Raw genomic sequence first — 16,935 nt, forward strand, 5'->3', positions numbered from 1 at the left:
AAAAAAATCACGCTTTTCAGCCAAAATAATCTAAATACACTTTATAAACTACAGACTCTGTTTTTCCCAGACAAAGAAGGTTTAAGAGGAAAGGACCCAGAGGCACTGTGCCTGAGGTCGGAAGAGCCAGTAAACAAACCATAATTCAACACAGGCCCTTCCCGGAGAAGGATGAGCATCACAACACAGGCCTGACAGAGGGGGGAGAAAAGAGGACAATTACAGGAGAATATGCTAACCACATTCTCATTTGTGATCTCAATAAACACTAGTCAGAAGGCGGTCTTCAAAAAAAAAAGCTTTATCCCATAAGGTTTCTCTTGATTACACATTGTTGCATGCTTGTTTTTTCTTTAAAGATTATTCAAAGGTTTCACAATGGTTAATACATTATATTGTAATTCCTATAGTGATACAAGACTTATTTAGGTTCTCATGCTAGTCTAGCATCGCTACTGCCTATTTATATAGGAAGATTTTCACTAAAACCCTGGGTTACCGGCGGAAAACAAGACTTCCAATCCCTCTATCTGGAAGTTGAAGCATGAAGGGGGGAAGTTCTACTCCAGCAACTCACAATGTCGTGGTTATCCATTGTAAGTCCACCCTAGTGAAAACCACTGATTTTTCATTATTTGCAGCATATTTGCAGAACATACAGAATTGCTACATGTGTATTGCGAATAGTATAGTCTGAAAAGAAGGAAAAGGGTACAGCAGCACCAACTTTAAGGTCTGTTATATACATACTCTGTTCAGTTACACTTATTCAGAGAGCAAATGCTTACTTCTGGTATATGCGTGTCTTTTCAAGGATACATAAGAAGTTTTTCCATTCTTTTCCCTGGACTTCCAGAGACCTAGATGCCTACCTTTCAGGCAGCCTAAGTCAGAAGAGAGAAATTTCACCTCAAGTATTACAATTAAGTGGAGGAAGATATGTGGGATAAATCTGGATCTTAAACTGATGTCCAAAGATTTATAGCTGAGTCTGGGTATTAACTGTGTCTCTTGTACAACACAAAGAAAAGGAGAAAAATGAGCCATATATTACTTGAATAGACATCTTTACTGTTTTCACTAGAGTTTTAATGTAGGTGAACACACCAAATAAAACTAAAACCTTCACCTTAACTGAGAACATTCACTCCTCTTGCAACTTTCTCTTCGTATTTTTCCTCATTACATAATCCTCCTATGCCCTTACAACTAAACTATCTTGATTTACAACACAAATATTTTTTAACGTAGCAATGGCAGTCATTTCTTTCTTATGAAGTTACAGCTAACCCCTGCTTTCTGATCCATTTTCATAAATGCCAGTAATCTTCCTATGGATACCACTTCTCTCCTCAAGCAAAGCTTCTTTTCAGAAAACAAACAAAAAAATCCAGACAGCAAAAATACTTTTTCTAAGCATTTAACCCCAGTGCCTTTTTCAAAACAAATCATGGGCAGATAACCCACTTTGAAAACCATATCATGTTTAAAGTTAGAAATTCTGAAAACAATCCTGTAATTTGAGGTTTATCCAACGCTTCCAGACTAATGACTTTCCTGAATTTTTCTATACCTCTTCTTATACTCCATATTCAGAGAACTGCACAATAAACTGCATGCACATGCAGTACACTTTAATATGGTCCTTTTAAAAAATTGCACTATTTTGGAAGAAGAAAAAGCTATGAAAACATATGGATTGGGTTTTACATTGTTGCACAGAGTGCAGGCAGCAATACTGTGTTGGATGATCTCAGCCACCGCTTTTAAGACCTCATATCATCCACTTGGCCAAATTAGAGAATGCATAAGCCTTTTATTCCCAAATACACCCTTTAACCATCTTTCAGGCTGAAGTGATCAGATTTATTTATTTTTTTTTAAGTAGCTAAGATAATTCAATCATTTCTGAATGTTTTTAAACATGAAAATATGTCCCTTTAATACTCTTAAAAATCAGTTAGGTGCCATCAGGACAATAGCTGGGACACAAGGGAGGAGGAAACTAGAAGAGGAACAGAAAAAGAAACTGCAGAGAGAGACAGACCGGTAAGATGCTGATGGGAAAGCAAAGAGTCCCAAAGACCCAGCTACTGAGGTATGTGGAGCTTCAGATGCTCACACCCAGCATTTCTGGATTTCCGCATTCTTTTGGTATTCAGTCACTGGACCAGGGACCACTGTCAAGATGTATCATCATCCTCCTCTAATTAATGAGGCAGAGATTATAGAAAGAAAACAACCTGTCTAGCTAAGATGTTTAAATGTCACATATGTAAACTGATTTTATGCCTGTCTCTTAAGGTTTGTCCTTTTTTTTATTGTTGTTTTAATAATGCTGGGGGAGCCACACAAAGATTTTCACAAAAGCCTTGAAATATTTTAAGAGTCTATGCAGAAGCATTAACCATTCACAGCTGCAAACGAAATAAAAGGTATTTCTGTTAGGATATATCACATCAATGCCTCAGTTTCTCTTTGTAACACCTGGCTGTCACCTCAGTGAGACAATATAAAAACATAACTTTTTCAAAAACATATTATAAAGCACTTCCATGAAACTGTAACGAAGAAATGGGAGAGAAAACATTAATCCAGAATCTACTTATAATTTTGGATAGCATGACCAGAAAAATGGGATTAAAAAAGAATCTCAGTGAGCTAACACCATGCATCCTGTCCAGCAAATGAGGCCAGAGTCCTCTAGGAAAAACAGCATTTAATAAAAAAAAAAAAACTATAAAACAGTAATATGCAGGTGGAACCTGACTTAAGATAGTAAACAAAACCTACATTCCAGCATTTCTTAAATTCAGATTGCCTTGGAGATTGGTATTTTAACATTCACTGAAGCAGGGTTTTAAGTGCTTACTGAGGAAGGTTGGGGTTTTTTTTTTGGTAACAAAACTTCAAATGTTCATATAAACAGTGACCTACATCCCTCTCAGTTTATGAACTGAAAATGAGACAAGTTTATGATGTGGCAATGCAAAGACTAAGCATCAGGAAGAACAATAAGGTAATCTAAAACTTTGCTCTTCAATCTTAAATTGCTGGGGAAGCAACGAAACAGAATGACATCAGTAGATGAAACAGAGAAAGAAAAGTACAGGGACAAAAAAAGCAAACCGTAAGAATACATAAGGTAGAAAAAGAAGACACTCTGGGAGCACAGAAGATGCTTATACTAACACCGGGAACGCCTTCATCACCCAATAGAACATACCTGTTCCTCTCTAGATTTATATAGTAACCAAGTGAAAAAAAAAATTACACTTTTAATAGCTAAAATTTCAAAGCATATTTGATGTTACAAAAAATGTAAAGGGAATGCTACAAAATGAATACACGAGGGATATGACCACCTCAGCTTTGTTGCACAGATTTTTATCACTATGACTTCACACAACTACCCCAAATTTAAATTAGCTCCTCATAACAGATTGTACAATTACAAGGTATCACTAGGAGTCTCTTTCTTACTAAAGGGACATATTTCCGTTAGTAAAGTAGCCATTTGTCATTCTGATTTTTTGCAGATTGTATTTTGCCAGTTTTACAGTGTCCACAGAGGTCAGACTGCTGATAGGGCAGGACCTGGTGAGGCTTCCAGTGAACAAGACTTCTTTTGTCAACCAAGGCAAAACTTGGTATGTCTTCTGGTTTGCCACTACAAAGCATGGGAGCAACTGATTAGGCAAGACCATTTTTACTTTCTTTTTTTTCCCTGTTTCAGAGTATCAGAGTTTAACACTGACAACTGGATTATGTTAAATGCTCTTCATGCATGACAATTTCAGAAGCTCACCTGCTAAGCAAAATCTGTCATTCTTTTATGGTTTTATATGCTATTTTCCTTTCCAGTAAAAACAGTAACAGATATTTTGAAGTGTCACTACAATTATTAGTGACTGAGAGTTTTCACAGAAAACATGTTCACAACCAAATATCCATACCTCAGAAGGACCAAAACATATCCACACAGTTTTATAGATTGCCATAGCAGGGGCAACACTGCAGGGAGGTGAGCTCATTCTGACCCTGCATTAGTCAGTGAAAAGACTATCCATTCATTCTAGAAGTTGCAAGTCGAAAAGCTAGACACTGAACAAACCTGACAAAATATTTCACAGTTTTACTTAATTAGGGAGGAAAGTATGGTTACACCATCTTCCACAAAAATCTAGAACTTTTCATAAATAGCAAGCTATACAAGGAGTGCAGGATAAACTTCACAAAATTAAATTATATTAACAGGACAATTAAGCATTTGAAGTAAAAAGTGAGCACTGACTCTTTACACAAAAATAAATAGGCAGTTCTCACAAAACTCCTATCTCCCAAAAACCCCTCAAGAACCAAGCAATACCAGCAATTTTCTGACACAGTCCTACTCAAACCAGGCCAAGAAGACTCAGTGATAAAATGTCAACTGCCACCAGCACCACAGTGCTCCAGCTGTGTCCAAGGGCTCTTTGGACAGCCCAGAACTGAGAAAAACATGTAACGCTGCTATTCATAAAGCAAAGCTGAGTAACAATGATTTTGTGTGTGACATCCTACTCCTTCCCCTCACAGGCACACCCATCAGTTCTCCAAGAACAGGAGGGACTGTCCACCCACCACCAGGACAAGGGGATGGTACCCACAGGCCTCCAGGAAGGGTGGTGTGGTGCTTCGTGGTTTTTCCTCCCCAATACACACGCTGGGTCAAGACGGTTTCTTAAAGTCCCCAACCGAAGGGATGACAGGCCTTACAGCAGGCTGTCACCTACTGACATTGCCTACTCCCCGCTGAACAACACAAGTCCAACCTAGAAACAAAACCTATCCATGTGGAAATGGCACATATCTACCAATCTGAATATGTATATATGCTGTTTGGCCTTAGGAAGGACAAAGGTAGCCCCTACTTTGTCAAGGGTAACCCTCGCACTGAAGTGTGGGCCTCTGGTGTCACAAATCCCAAGCTTTACAAATTTTTCAGTCTTTCAGGACGACCTCCACAGCTGACCAGGAAGTGTGAGGGCTGACAGTAGTTCCCTGACCCAAAGTTCTGGATACTTGATCTAGACACTGCTAGGAAATTAAATAATTTTAATTGTTCAGATAAAACAATCATTAAAAGCATCTATAAAACCTCATTTCTTCTTAAAGCTGCGACCTAAGAGACTACCTGTTTATTCAGTTCTATAAGTATTTATTCCTCCAGACCTCAGATCCCTTGTAATTCATTCTTCACTGAACTACAGGATCCCTCAGGGAAAAAGAAGGACTTGTAAAATGAAGCACTTGGGATGTCAGTAAACAACACTATAGAAAATTAACTTGTGTGAGGACAGTAACAGAACAAAAACCATGGATGTCCCTGTTTTGGCCTTGGATTTTGCAACTCTCAATTTTCAGTCCCCTACTCCAAAATTTCAGCTGTGCTCTTAACACAAAAATATAGCACCTGCTTCAAGTGGTGAAAAAAATGGGAATTAAATTACTTTCTAATAAAGCTATCATTCTTGATAAATCCAATTTCTGTCCCTTAAATTATTTATATATGACAAGTTTGTTCTGCACAGGTGTCATCCTATCACCAAGACATGATGCATTCTATCATTTAAATTAACATGTTACTTGCAGTCTGAATTCAAAAAGCATGAGAAAAGTCACATTAAAGAGATCAAAACATTGCTAAGACTACAGCAAGAGGTATATAACAGCTAAGAGAACAGTATAATTTTATCATTAATATCACCTAAAATACTGAAAAAAGTGAGTTTATTTTCAAGCATATTTTAAGTTCACCCTCAAAGTTGCATTAATACGATTAACATCATCTTTTCATACCTGCAGCAATCAGACTTTCAGAACTCTTACAGTGCAGCACCAGATTATGAGAGGTCTCTGAGAAAGTGCACATACCTGTGAGCAGGAACCCACCAGCCTTCTTCAGATTAGAGAAACCAAGGTCTACTGTACTTTAAAGTACTTTTAATCAGTTGTTTGGCTCACATATGCCAAAATAATACTGTAAAACTTCACAAATGCAGAGGAATAACATACCTAAATGTGGATAAACAAGATATTTGATATTCTTAAAACACAAGCAAAGTTACTGTTTGGCCACAGACACTGACAGGGTAAATATTTCAGATGTAAATACCCACAATCAAAAATTATGTAGGATGTGTTCCGCTTCATACCAGTGGGGATGAAGCCTCTAGGTGCTAACAATACAAGAAGTGTTACATAAGACTACACACTTATTTTTAGAAGCACATTACAAATTAAGTACTGCACTGGAATCTGTTGCAGAGCCATGGACAGTTACATCAATGTGCACAGAGAACAATTGCTCAGTTGGAGCAGAATTAGATTAGATTCAGATCAGAGTTCTCTCCTGCCAATCCCAAAAAATACTGAACCATCTGAGACTAAGAAAGTTAATGTGCATACATTAAAAAAAAACAAAACAAAAAAAATCCACATAGAATTGCCGCCTCGCCTTAAACCTTGACACACTACTAATCTTAAATATAGACATATTCTTTTCTATGAGCAGCAGAACTAATAAAAACTAGTTGCTTACAGATTTGTTCTTTTGTTTCTTAATACTTCTCCCACATCATGAAAACCCCCAACTTACTTCTTTGCCACATCTCTTCATCACTTGCTTTCCTCCCTGCTCCAGGGAAGAATCGTGGCACAGGCAATGGAAGTCTGTGTGTGCTCACAGGCTGCCTGACCAGCTGCGGTCCTACAGAATACATACTAGATCAGGTCTGACTATCTCTTTTCCAAGAGGATGCACTAATTTCGACTTCCTATGCCTAGACATAATTTTATGAGGTCTGTGGTACCATAATTTGAGTCTTAATTTCTCCTTTCAATTTAAGTTTCCATATATAAATACAGGTATAAATTAAATGCTTAACTTTTTATTTAACCCACATGTTAGGTTCGACATATATTTTAAATTTTTATATATACATACACACATACACACTCATTTGGGGGGAGGGGCAGACAAACCAAAACATCTCATAAATGGCACCTCCTGAGAAAAACTGAATCAAAGCTTCCTAGGTGTTTGCTTTCTTTAAACAGTACTAAATATTGCAGAATGAACCCAGCATGCATTTGCCTAGGGTAAACTTTACTCGTCCTTCACCATCTCTGATTTTCACTGCTTCTCTCATTTTTACCACTTTTTTTTAAAAAAAAAAAAAACAAAACAACTAACTTTGTGGTCATGCATGACACAGCTCTTCAAAATAACCCAACCTCAATTTTTCAGTATTGCTTTCCCTATTTCTTGCAGATACAGACATAAAACAATCCATTAAGTGCATCCTACTATCAACAGATTTTACTACCACTGTTTATTCATTTGCAGCCTACGCTATTCCTCTTCAGCCTCTTTGCTAAGTACATTAACAGTGTGGCCTGTAAAGTACGCTTAGTCTACCAAATTTTAGAATGCACCTCTCAAAATGTTTTTGTTTTAAAAACTGGACTCTGAAAATGCAGCTATTCAAGAGCACAGAAAAATCCAGCAGCTGCATGTTGGAATACAGACCTGCTGCAGCAAAAGGGTCAGTTAAAGACACCACCTCTCAGCAAGTCACTCCTCGTTGCCAACCAGACCTACACTTGGTCATCCCAGTTTTCAAGACTTACTGAGCTGTTGCTTAAAAAAATTATTTCAGTCTAGTAGTGTATTTGAGAAGGGGAGGCCTGAAACTGAACCTAGAGTCAGGACCCTAAAAGAACTGCCAGATGTTTTTTGTTTTTTTGTTTTGTTTTTTTTTTTAAAAAAAGTCAAAAAAAGTAATTTAGTCTAAATTTATGTGTCTTTTGAAGACAAAAGATTAGGATCACAGCTAATATTAACAGTTTGCAAATACCTGATTTAACTGTTATGAAATACAACTTGCCATCATGCATATGCTGCTGGTAGTCAAAATACACATCTCTGTGAGATACGGAGAGCTCAAAAGAGCACCAATCTCTTGAAAACTACATTTTATCCTTGCAATAAATTCAAAATACTTCCTATTTCACCACAAATGTCCCACACCACACACGTTCTTATACAACTGAACTTCAATGAATTAGGAGGTGAAACAACTCAAGCCTTTATTGTTCAAAACATATCATCCTGAGCATGTGAAAGTTTCCTAAAAAAGTGATTAATAAAATCCATATCACAATAGCACAATAAACTGAATTCACTTAAACTTCTATCATGAAATAAAGAGAGGACTTACTCATGTGTATAATGTTGATCTTAATCAATTTGATCTTGAAGAACCAGTTTATTAGAAATGTGCATCCATATCCAGTAAATAAGACAACAAATTAAGATTTCAATGTAAAGTACCTTTCTACTTCATGATGATGCTTTTGACTTATTGAAAAAGGTACATCACACAGTGAAGTATCAATATTGCATCAAATTAATCAAATATCTCATATTATTTTTTTTTTTACTTCAAATAGTTTTACACATGGACGCAATATTGCAAGGTAATTTTAACATTGAGGATTGCTCATCATGTCTTTAATTCTTTCAAATACTGGCACTGCCTATAGCTTAGATTTCTTTCCAAAAACCTTTCAGACTTCCACTTCTTCACACCCCAAAGTGTGGTATACACTCTCAAGAGAAGACCTTCTTCCATACACTTTTTAGCCTACTTCCATCATTGCATAAAATAACCTGCTTCACAGCTATTTTCCTGCTTTATTTTTTTTTTTAATAACTATATTTATACGCAACAAATACTTCCTCACAAATTTTGTTACTGCTGAACAGTGAAAGACTCCAAGCATATACCCGAACAAGTCCGCTACACAGCACGGCAACGTTTTTTCCATCATATCGTTCTCTGGCAACACTTGCTTTGCAAGAACAATTTTCACAATTAGAAGAAAAAATGCATTAAAAATAGCTACAAAGCCTAATCAGTCTACCTCCAATAATGCACGGCTTTTGTAAGATGGAAGGGGAAAAATACTATTCCAGTGAAGCTTGAAGAAAAAACTCACACAGTCATACATACTGTATGGCAAGTACACGGTCCATTGACACAAGCATTAGTTACTTATTTTGCACCAGGATGGGCATCCTCCTACAATCCTTAGACAGAAAAGATAGTGCATAATATTAAAGTATCATTGTCTGTGTTATGAAGGCAGCCTGAGAAAAACTTGTTTGCCAAGTAGTAGCCTACAAATCTAAACATTAACAGTTATAATTTAAAATAGTTGTGGTTGTTTTAATGTAATTAGCCATATTGCTCCTTTTTTTGGTGCCTGGAAACTCCTTGCTATTGTTTTCGAATACACACACATGTAGATTGTCATGAAAATGTTGTGGACATACAATTCTAAAACACATAAGGACAAATAATACAACTACCACCTACTGAATTTGGTACAGGACCACTTTGGAGTTTTTACCATTGCCTTCTCTAACTGTATGTGTTAACTGCTACTGGTATCTAGTTCCACAGAAGCCTTGAACCATGCAAGTAAAACAAAGGAAAGCAGTTTCCTCTTTTACAGACTAAAACTTGGCTATAAATGGGTTAAACGACCTACCCAGAGTCACCCATCACTTCAGTAGGTAACTCAAAAAGACAGAAAGCATGCTCTCACACTTATGCTCACGTTCAATCCATCACTGCCTGCTCAAGTGAGAGTAACACAAAGTAGGAGTTTCCATTTTACTTTCACAAATACATCAGTGTTTTATACTAGTTTTCATATTAAATATACTCTACCTTTTCACAAATATCTTGACCTCAGCCAACTATATTCATCCATCAACAAACTCAAATGCCTAAAAAATTTGAAGGTAAAACTTCTGACATGGGGTACAAGATGATACTTTAAAAAAAAAAAAAATATCCCAAACCAAAATCCCAAAAGAAAAACAGGGGGAAACAACGGTTTACTTATTAATGAATTTCTGATCAACACTACTGCATTTCAATTCAACAAGAGAAGGACATGTCTGAAAAAAAGCCTCAGTTATAATCAAGTTTTAACCTACCAGCATAATGTGAAAGGAATCCTCCTAGGAAATATAGAGAGTTGTGAAATTAAACATATTGGCAGTGTAAAGAGCAATCAGAAAGCAGAGCAAGCAAGTCAAGAGGAAAAAATAATGCACACTTTTCTGTAATGCTACTGATAACCTCAAGACAAATTGGTGAGGCTCACTGACCTCTTCAGGCATGGATCATTTACACCTTGATTTGGGGACTGTCACACAACCAGACCAGAAGGTGAGCCAGTACACACTATCACAATACAAATATTCAATTTTCAGCAGAACATTATAAATGAAAGATGAAATAGAAATTAAAAGCAATCTGAACTTTGTTTTGTTTTGTTTTGTTTTCTGATACAAACAAAAAGATTGTAAAGCCTTTGTAGAAATCTCTTGCTGATAAGCACAGACCACATTTGGTATACATACACCTTCACTAAAAACAAAATAATTCCATAAGGACAACTTTAAACATCCTGCTTTGCAATAATGTCACTCGACACTATTCTTCCTACACTGTTAAAATGCTCAATAAAAGCATACTTAGCTGTCAACATGCAGCATCCCTCCTGAAAACTCTCATGCATGAAGTTAACTATCAACATGTGAGTAGGTGTTTTCAAGTCAATGAGACCATCCACAAACTTTGAGTTGTTCTTACGTTTTTACAGGAACCCGGGTCAAGAGACCAATGCAGCACACGCACGCACGCACACACACACACACACACACACACACACACACACACACACACACACACACACACACACACACACACACACACACAAAGAACCACAGGGGAAAAAAAAGGCCAACCCTATCCAAGAAACACAACCGAAACAGGTTGTTTTGAAATGCTCAGTACAGTGTCTCTGAGACATCAGGATAAATTTCAAGCAAAAATATTAGCAGGTCTCTGTTGTGTGGAAGAATGTCTAAGTACAATTTTTAAATGTATTTATACCTCAAAAGCCAAGATGAAGCAAAGATAACCTAACTTGAACTTCTTGGCTTTTGACAACAAGCACTGTAATTCATGTATACACTGTACTAATAATAATTTAAAAAATTAGAAAGACTGTCTCACTTGAGAGCAATCATTTAAATCCGTGGCAAAAAATTATTGTTTTAATTTACTAGGGTACTGTACTTCTATATAAACTGGCACAGAGCTTTCTATCTAAGCTAACATTTAGAAACACACACGACAAATACGGCAAGTATTCTGCCAAGACTGTAATAGTTTATATATATATTTAATGAACACATTTTTTAAGGTGCCTTTTAAAAATCTGTATTCGAGCATATTAGAATTCTAATGGAATACATAAAAGAAAAAAAACGGTTAAATACAAGGATCTACTTTAAAACAAAATTATGTACTTGGAAGCTTGGTAGCACTTTCTATCCTCTCTCATAATGAAACAAGCAATTCAATGTTTCTCTTAAGTTTCCAGATCAAGTCAAAAAGCAGGTGCAAGAAACCTCTACGGTGCATTTTTAAGGTCTATTCACTTCTTGAGTCAATAAGAACAAGGAGGTGCAAGATACTTCTGAATGAACAAAGTTATGATACAAGACTGCTTTAAAGCTATAATGAGATTACAACTTTACAATTACTATACAACAGACCCTTCTACCAACAGAAAAACAAGTTGGTTTTTTTTAAAGCTAGAGCAGAGGCTAAAAATGCAATAATGATTCTAATTTCAGAGTTAAACTCTATCTAGACAAAAATGCATTTAGAAGTATAGCAAACACACCAGAAATACTTCTGAGAGTACCGTTCCACTGCGTGCACACACAACTTTCATATGAATGGGCTGAGGTAAAATACCAAGATTTTCAGGTGTGAAGAGCCACTTATGAGACCAGTTTTAAACATCAAACTTCAGGACATATTAACTACCCTATTTTTCCACTGAATACCAATTCTTTAAAATCAGATTCTTTCAAAGAGAATTGAAAATAACTTTTTAATAAATTCCAGGGATTTTTTTTTTTCAGTTCTTAGCTAAAGGCTTTTGGTTTCCTTTGTTGGTATAACTGACACAAAGATAGGTTACAATAACAATGTCTACTTTGACAGCAATATTAAGTTTTTAAAAGAGACGTGTAGACAAAGTTTATCTACCAGTACACTCTTAGCTTTATCAACAGCTTCCTGAAAGTGAAACGGAAACACACTTGCAAGACAAGCCAGCCACCTCACGATAGCAAGTATTCAAATCCCTTCCTAAAATCAGAAGCAGTTGACACCTTGAAGTTTAGCATGCAGGCTGAATTCTCAACATAAACAATAGTGGAAGTTGAAGGGGAAGAAATAGAAAAAAAAGGCATTGGACACATATACAGTCTTCAAGATCATAAAACTGGATCTTGCAAGTTGTATCCTATCAACATGCCGCTATAGGAGAACTCAAAGTACATCAACACACACAGAACAATTCTTCCAAGTGCAAAGCAAAGATGCCTTTGCAATATAAACCCAAACAATTATGTTATCCTTGCAGGTCTTCACAAGTTTTAACAGTCTGAAACACATCCAAGTTTCCATAAACATCAAGGTTTCCACTAACTGATGTGACAGCAGGTTTGATCATCTTAAACTCCCTTCCCCCAGCTGAAGAGTTAAGACTAGCAGCCAGTCAGCAGCACCAGATGTTCCTGCCGTGCAGGCACACAGGAATGTCTCCTTCACACACTCAAGTCACACACAAACACATTCATATAGAAGAAAGAGACACAAAAATTTCTTATCTTCTCCTGGGGATAAAATCGTGCAAAGCTGGAAGTAAGTTTTTCCCTGATAAAATGGACTTACGGCAGAAATGGAAACAGGCTTGTGTGCGATGTGGATCAACAGCAAAAGCAGAAGCTGCTGATCCACATCTCACACAAGCCTGTTTTCATTTTCTCATATTACAAAACCCCTAAAACAAAGTTACCTGAAACTTCATGGGAAAAAAAAAAACAAAACACCACCACCCCAAAACAGAAATGCTAAACCTACAATACCTGTAAGCAAATCCTCGTATCCATCAGGACAGCGCACACAGACACTGACTACAGTACAAACACTCCCTCTCGCACCCTTCCCCACCGCTCTCGGGTCTCCCTCTCATCCCTAACCTGTCACCCTGTCCCGCCTGTCCCCAGCCCGCCCCTGTACGCTCTGCCCCCGGGTCAGGCTCACACCGGAGCTCCAAACCGCCGCCCCGGCGGGCAGGGGAAGGCCGGCTCCTTCCTCCGGGGGCAGCGCTCGGGAAAGCGGCTCGCTCCGTTTCAAGTTTGTTTTACAAACACGTCTGAGGGAACACCAGAACCTGTTTACACACCACCTTAACCGCCGCCAGGAGGAAAGTGGAAAAGGCGCAGGGGAAATAAAAAACATTTTTCGAAGGAAAAGCAGCCAGCAGAGCCCCTGTCTCACCCCCTTTCTTCACCCCGGGCCTTCCCGGGGGCCGGCGGAGCAGGCCGCAGGGCCACTCGGGCGAAGCGCGCAGCCCGGCGCCGCCCGGGAGCGGGGCCGGTGGGAGCCCCGGCCGCGGGCAGGAGGTTTCGCTGGCCCGGCGTCGGGCTCGGGAGGAGGCGGCGGGCGGGGGCCGGGCGGCCGCGCACCCCCGCCGCAGCGCGGAGATGGGCCCGGTGGCGGCGGCGGGGGAGAGGTGCGGAGGCGGCCGCCGCTAGGCCTGGGGCCGGGCTGGGGCGGGCGGCGAGGCGGCGGCGGGAAGGAGCTGTCCCGGGCGGGCCGAGCGGGCCGCGGGGCGAGCTGCCAGCGGCGGCCGCGGAGGATGCGGGGCCCAGGCACCGCTGGGCCGCGGCCTCGGCCGGCCCCGGAGAGGCGCCCGGCGGCGCCCGCGGCCGCGGAGGAGGGCGGGGGGTAGCGGGCCGGGTCGGCCCTGCGGCTGCGCTCCCGGCTCGGGCGCCGCGCGTCCCCCCCGCTCCCCCTCGGAGACAAAAGCAAACGGAAACCCGGCGGGACGGCCCCGGGCTCGCAGGGCCCCGTCGCGGGCCGCGCCACCGCCCGGCCCCCCGTCATCGGCCCGCGGCCGGGACGGCGGCGGGGCCCGGGGCGGCGGCGGGGGCCGGGGAGGGGGCGGCTGGGGCCGGACTCACCGCATGAATTTTCTTGTCCCGCGGATCCAAGATGGCTGAGTATCCAGCACGGAGGATGCTGGGGGAGCAACCTTTACCCTCTGACCCGGCCGCCGCCGCCGTGACCCCGCCGCCGTTCGGCCCGGCAGGCAGCGCCGAGGGGCGGGGGCAGCAGCTGCCGCACGGTCCGGCGCGACGCGGAGCGGCCCGGCGGGGAGCGGCGCGGAGGCGCTGAGGGGGCCGGGGAAGAGGGGGAGGAAGGAGCAGTGAGGCTCGCTCGGCTGCGCTCCCTCCGCCTCCCGCGGGAGACGCGGCTCAGCGCTTGAGGCCCCGCACGTCGCCGGGCCCGCGGCGGGGCACGTAGGCCGCGGGGCTGCTGGGCCCCGTCGCTCTCTGCGGGCCTAGGGCGGCCGGAGGCGCCGGCGCTGGCAGAGGCGCTGCTGCCCGGGGACGCGGGCCGCCGGCGCGACCCCCGTTTTGTGAGGGGAGACGGCAGCCTGGCCTGGCCTGGCTCGGCCCGGGCGGCGCGCAGGCTGGTGCGCCGGGCCAGGCCGGGCCGGCCAGGGGCTGTGAGGGCGAACAGCGGCCGGGCGCGGCGGGGCTCATCTCGCCCTGCGGAGGCAAGAGCCCTCAGGGGTGCAGGGGGGGCTGTGGAGAGCTACCCAGGGCAGCCGCGTACCCCCAGGAGGCGCCCCACGGTGCTGAGGGGGTGTCCCATCCCCTGCAGCCGGCCTGTCCCCTCTCCTTGGGTCACAGAGCGTGGAAGGAAGGGCCTGGCCTTGCTGTAGGCTGTGTGTTAAGTCTGTGGAGGATCTGGGTCAGGAACTACCATCCTGATTAGATAAATTGTGTGAAAGTTCACATTTTCTGTGTCAGTGAGGTAGCAGCAGGCAGGACGGCCCTGCTATCCACTTAGTCCGTTTCTAAGACATAAGAGTATTCCCAAGATGACACAACTGGACTTCTTAATATATCAACTCTGAAAACATGTACGCTGTAACAATGGCTCAAGTACAGCAAATGATGGTGCATAAAACACTCGTAATGCAAGTAATCCCCTTGAATTCAGTGAGACTATCAACAGTACGAATGCTAAGCCTGTGCACGAGCATTTACAGGATCGAGGCAAACGTTATTTATGAACTGACTTCTGTGATCCATCAAAAAAAAATCCAATGGCAGTTCTCCCTTAATTTTGTTGTGAAATCATCATCAGGTTTAAAAATTCAAACAAAAAGATGAGCATATAATACTTCACCAGAAATAGTGAGTGTCTTTCAAGAATTTCACACATGTGCTTTCTTCTCAGGTTTGATTTCGGAGCTCCAAGCTGAATTTTAAAAGTATTCAGTAGGTTACACAACACTAAGATTTTATAGAAATGTTAGTGCTACAGTTTGTCAACATAAATATGTCTGTTAATGTAAACATGTTTAGAAGATGAAAGAACACATTCGTTAAGTGAGGAGACCAGTTTTTTAATGCCACCACCTTTTTGTGCAGCACAATTGCATGCTGAGTGTGGGTGCTGTGTAATAGAAATGAATGTCTATACACTTTTTTCAAGGAGAACACTGCACTTTATTATTCTAATATTTTAACCTTTCCTTTGTCTCTCAAATATTCATGCATTTCCTGTAAATAAACCTTTATAGAACACTGTAAGTGACATCCTGTTTTAAGTAGAGTATCTGTGAACTTCTGGAGTACTTTTGTTGTTCAATCTGAAAAATCAAAGATTTCTTTCCACCACATGACAGATAAAAAGGCAGTACTTTTAGACTGAAAGCGGTAATGAATCGTGTTATTCTTTACCTTTCTTAAACATGATTTTGTATAGTCGGATTGACCTCCTTACATCCATTTATAAACAGTTTGCTTCATTATGTTTGATTTTATACTTTAATGGTTGAGTTTCATTTTCAAAAGCTATTTTTTATTAAATTTCCCCAAAGAGAAGTCATTTAAGACTTATGATACCAAATGATATGATGCAAGTAAACTAAGCACCTGATAATGTAATTGCATCTATGGACTGGTCTCTGTCAGCTACAAAATTACAGTTCACATGCAAATCAATTAACATTTATATGACAAGATGCCCGTATAGTTCAACAGAGCAAGAGGATGGAAAAAATAGGTTTTCTTGTCTTAGACTGGTTAGCTTAGTATAACAACCAAACTGGCAATCCCAGTATGTGTAGACTGTGATTTAAATTCTGTTAATAAAAATCTAACATGCCCTTCTACCCAAAACAGTGTGTTTGGTTGAGGAACGTCATCACTGTGGCTGTAGTAGGTATGTATTCAAATTTCTCGCTTGTTTTCTGAAAGAAAGTGAACACTTTTAGCATTTTAATGCTTTAAAATAACCTTTGAAGCCACTAAAGAGGATGTCTTGTCATGTATGTGTTCATACATTTGCTACTTTTAGTCTTGGCTCTATAGAGTTTTCCACAGTGGTGAGGCCTGTTTTGAATGGTTGCATCTGCTTAATTGAAGAGTTGTCCTGAGCTCATTCAATGCAATGGCTGCTCATCATGTGTGGATGCTCCTAATCCATTTTGAACCTTACATGGTACGGTTTGACCCCTTCATGTAAGCCTTTGTCTACAAACAGATACTCATTTGTTATTTTAAACCTCATTTAATCAATGTCTCCTTTTATTTTTGTTTCTTGACTTATTTCACAGACCAGACTGGTACACATCAGTTTTCAATCAATATAAGAATGTCTATAGAAATCGACTTGCAAACTGTTGTCTATGACAGCAGAGGGGAAA

General features: G+C 40.8%; 1 protein-coding gene across 3 annotated transcripts in view; it reads right to left on the minus strand.

Annotated features, from left to right (window-relative positions):
* CNOT2 (CCR4-NOT transcription complex subunit 2) overlaps positions 1-14,366 on the minus strand; it is a 90,224-nt gene extending 75,858 nt beyond the window's left edge. The window contains exon 1 of one of the 3 annotated variants that reach the window (XM_082043014.1): positions 14,174-14,366. The gene's annotated coding sequence lies outside the window, so the exon portion shown is untranslated. Of the gene's footprint in view, positions 1-13,487; positions 13,645-14,173 lie in introns of those variants that run through there. The other 2 variants (XM_082043011.1, XM_082043013.1) reach the window with 2 other exon arrangements.
* Between the last annotated feature and the right edge of the window lie 2,569 nt (positions 14,367-16,935).

Source organism: Streptopelia decaocto (genome assembly GCF_964273445.1).
Source record: "Streptopelia decaocto genome assembly, chromosome: 1".
Taxonomy (NCBI): domain Eukaryota; kingdom Metazoa; phylum Chordata; class Aves; order Columbiformes; family Columbidae; genus Streptopelia; species Streptopelia decaocto.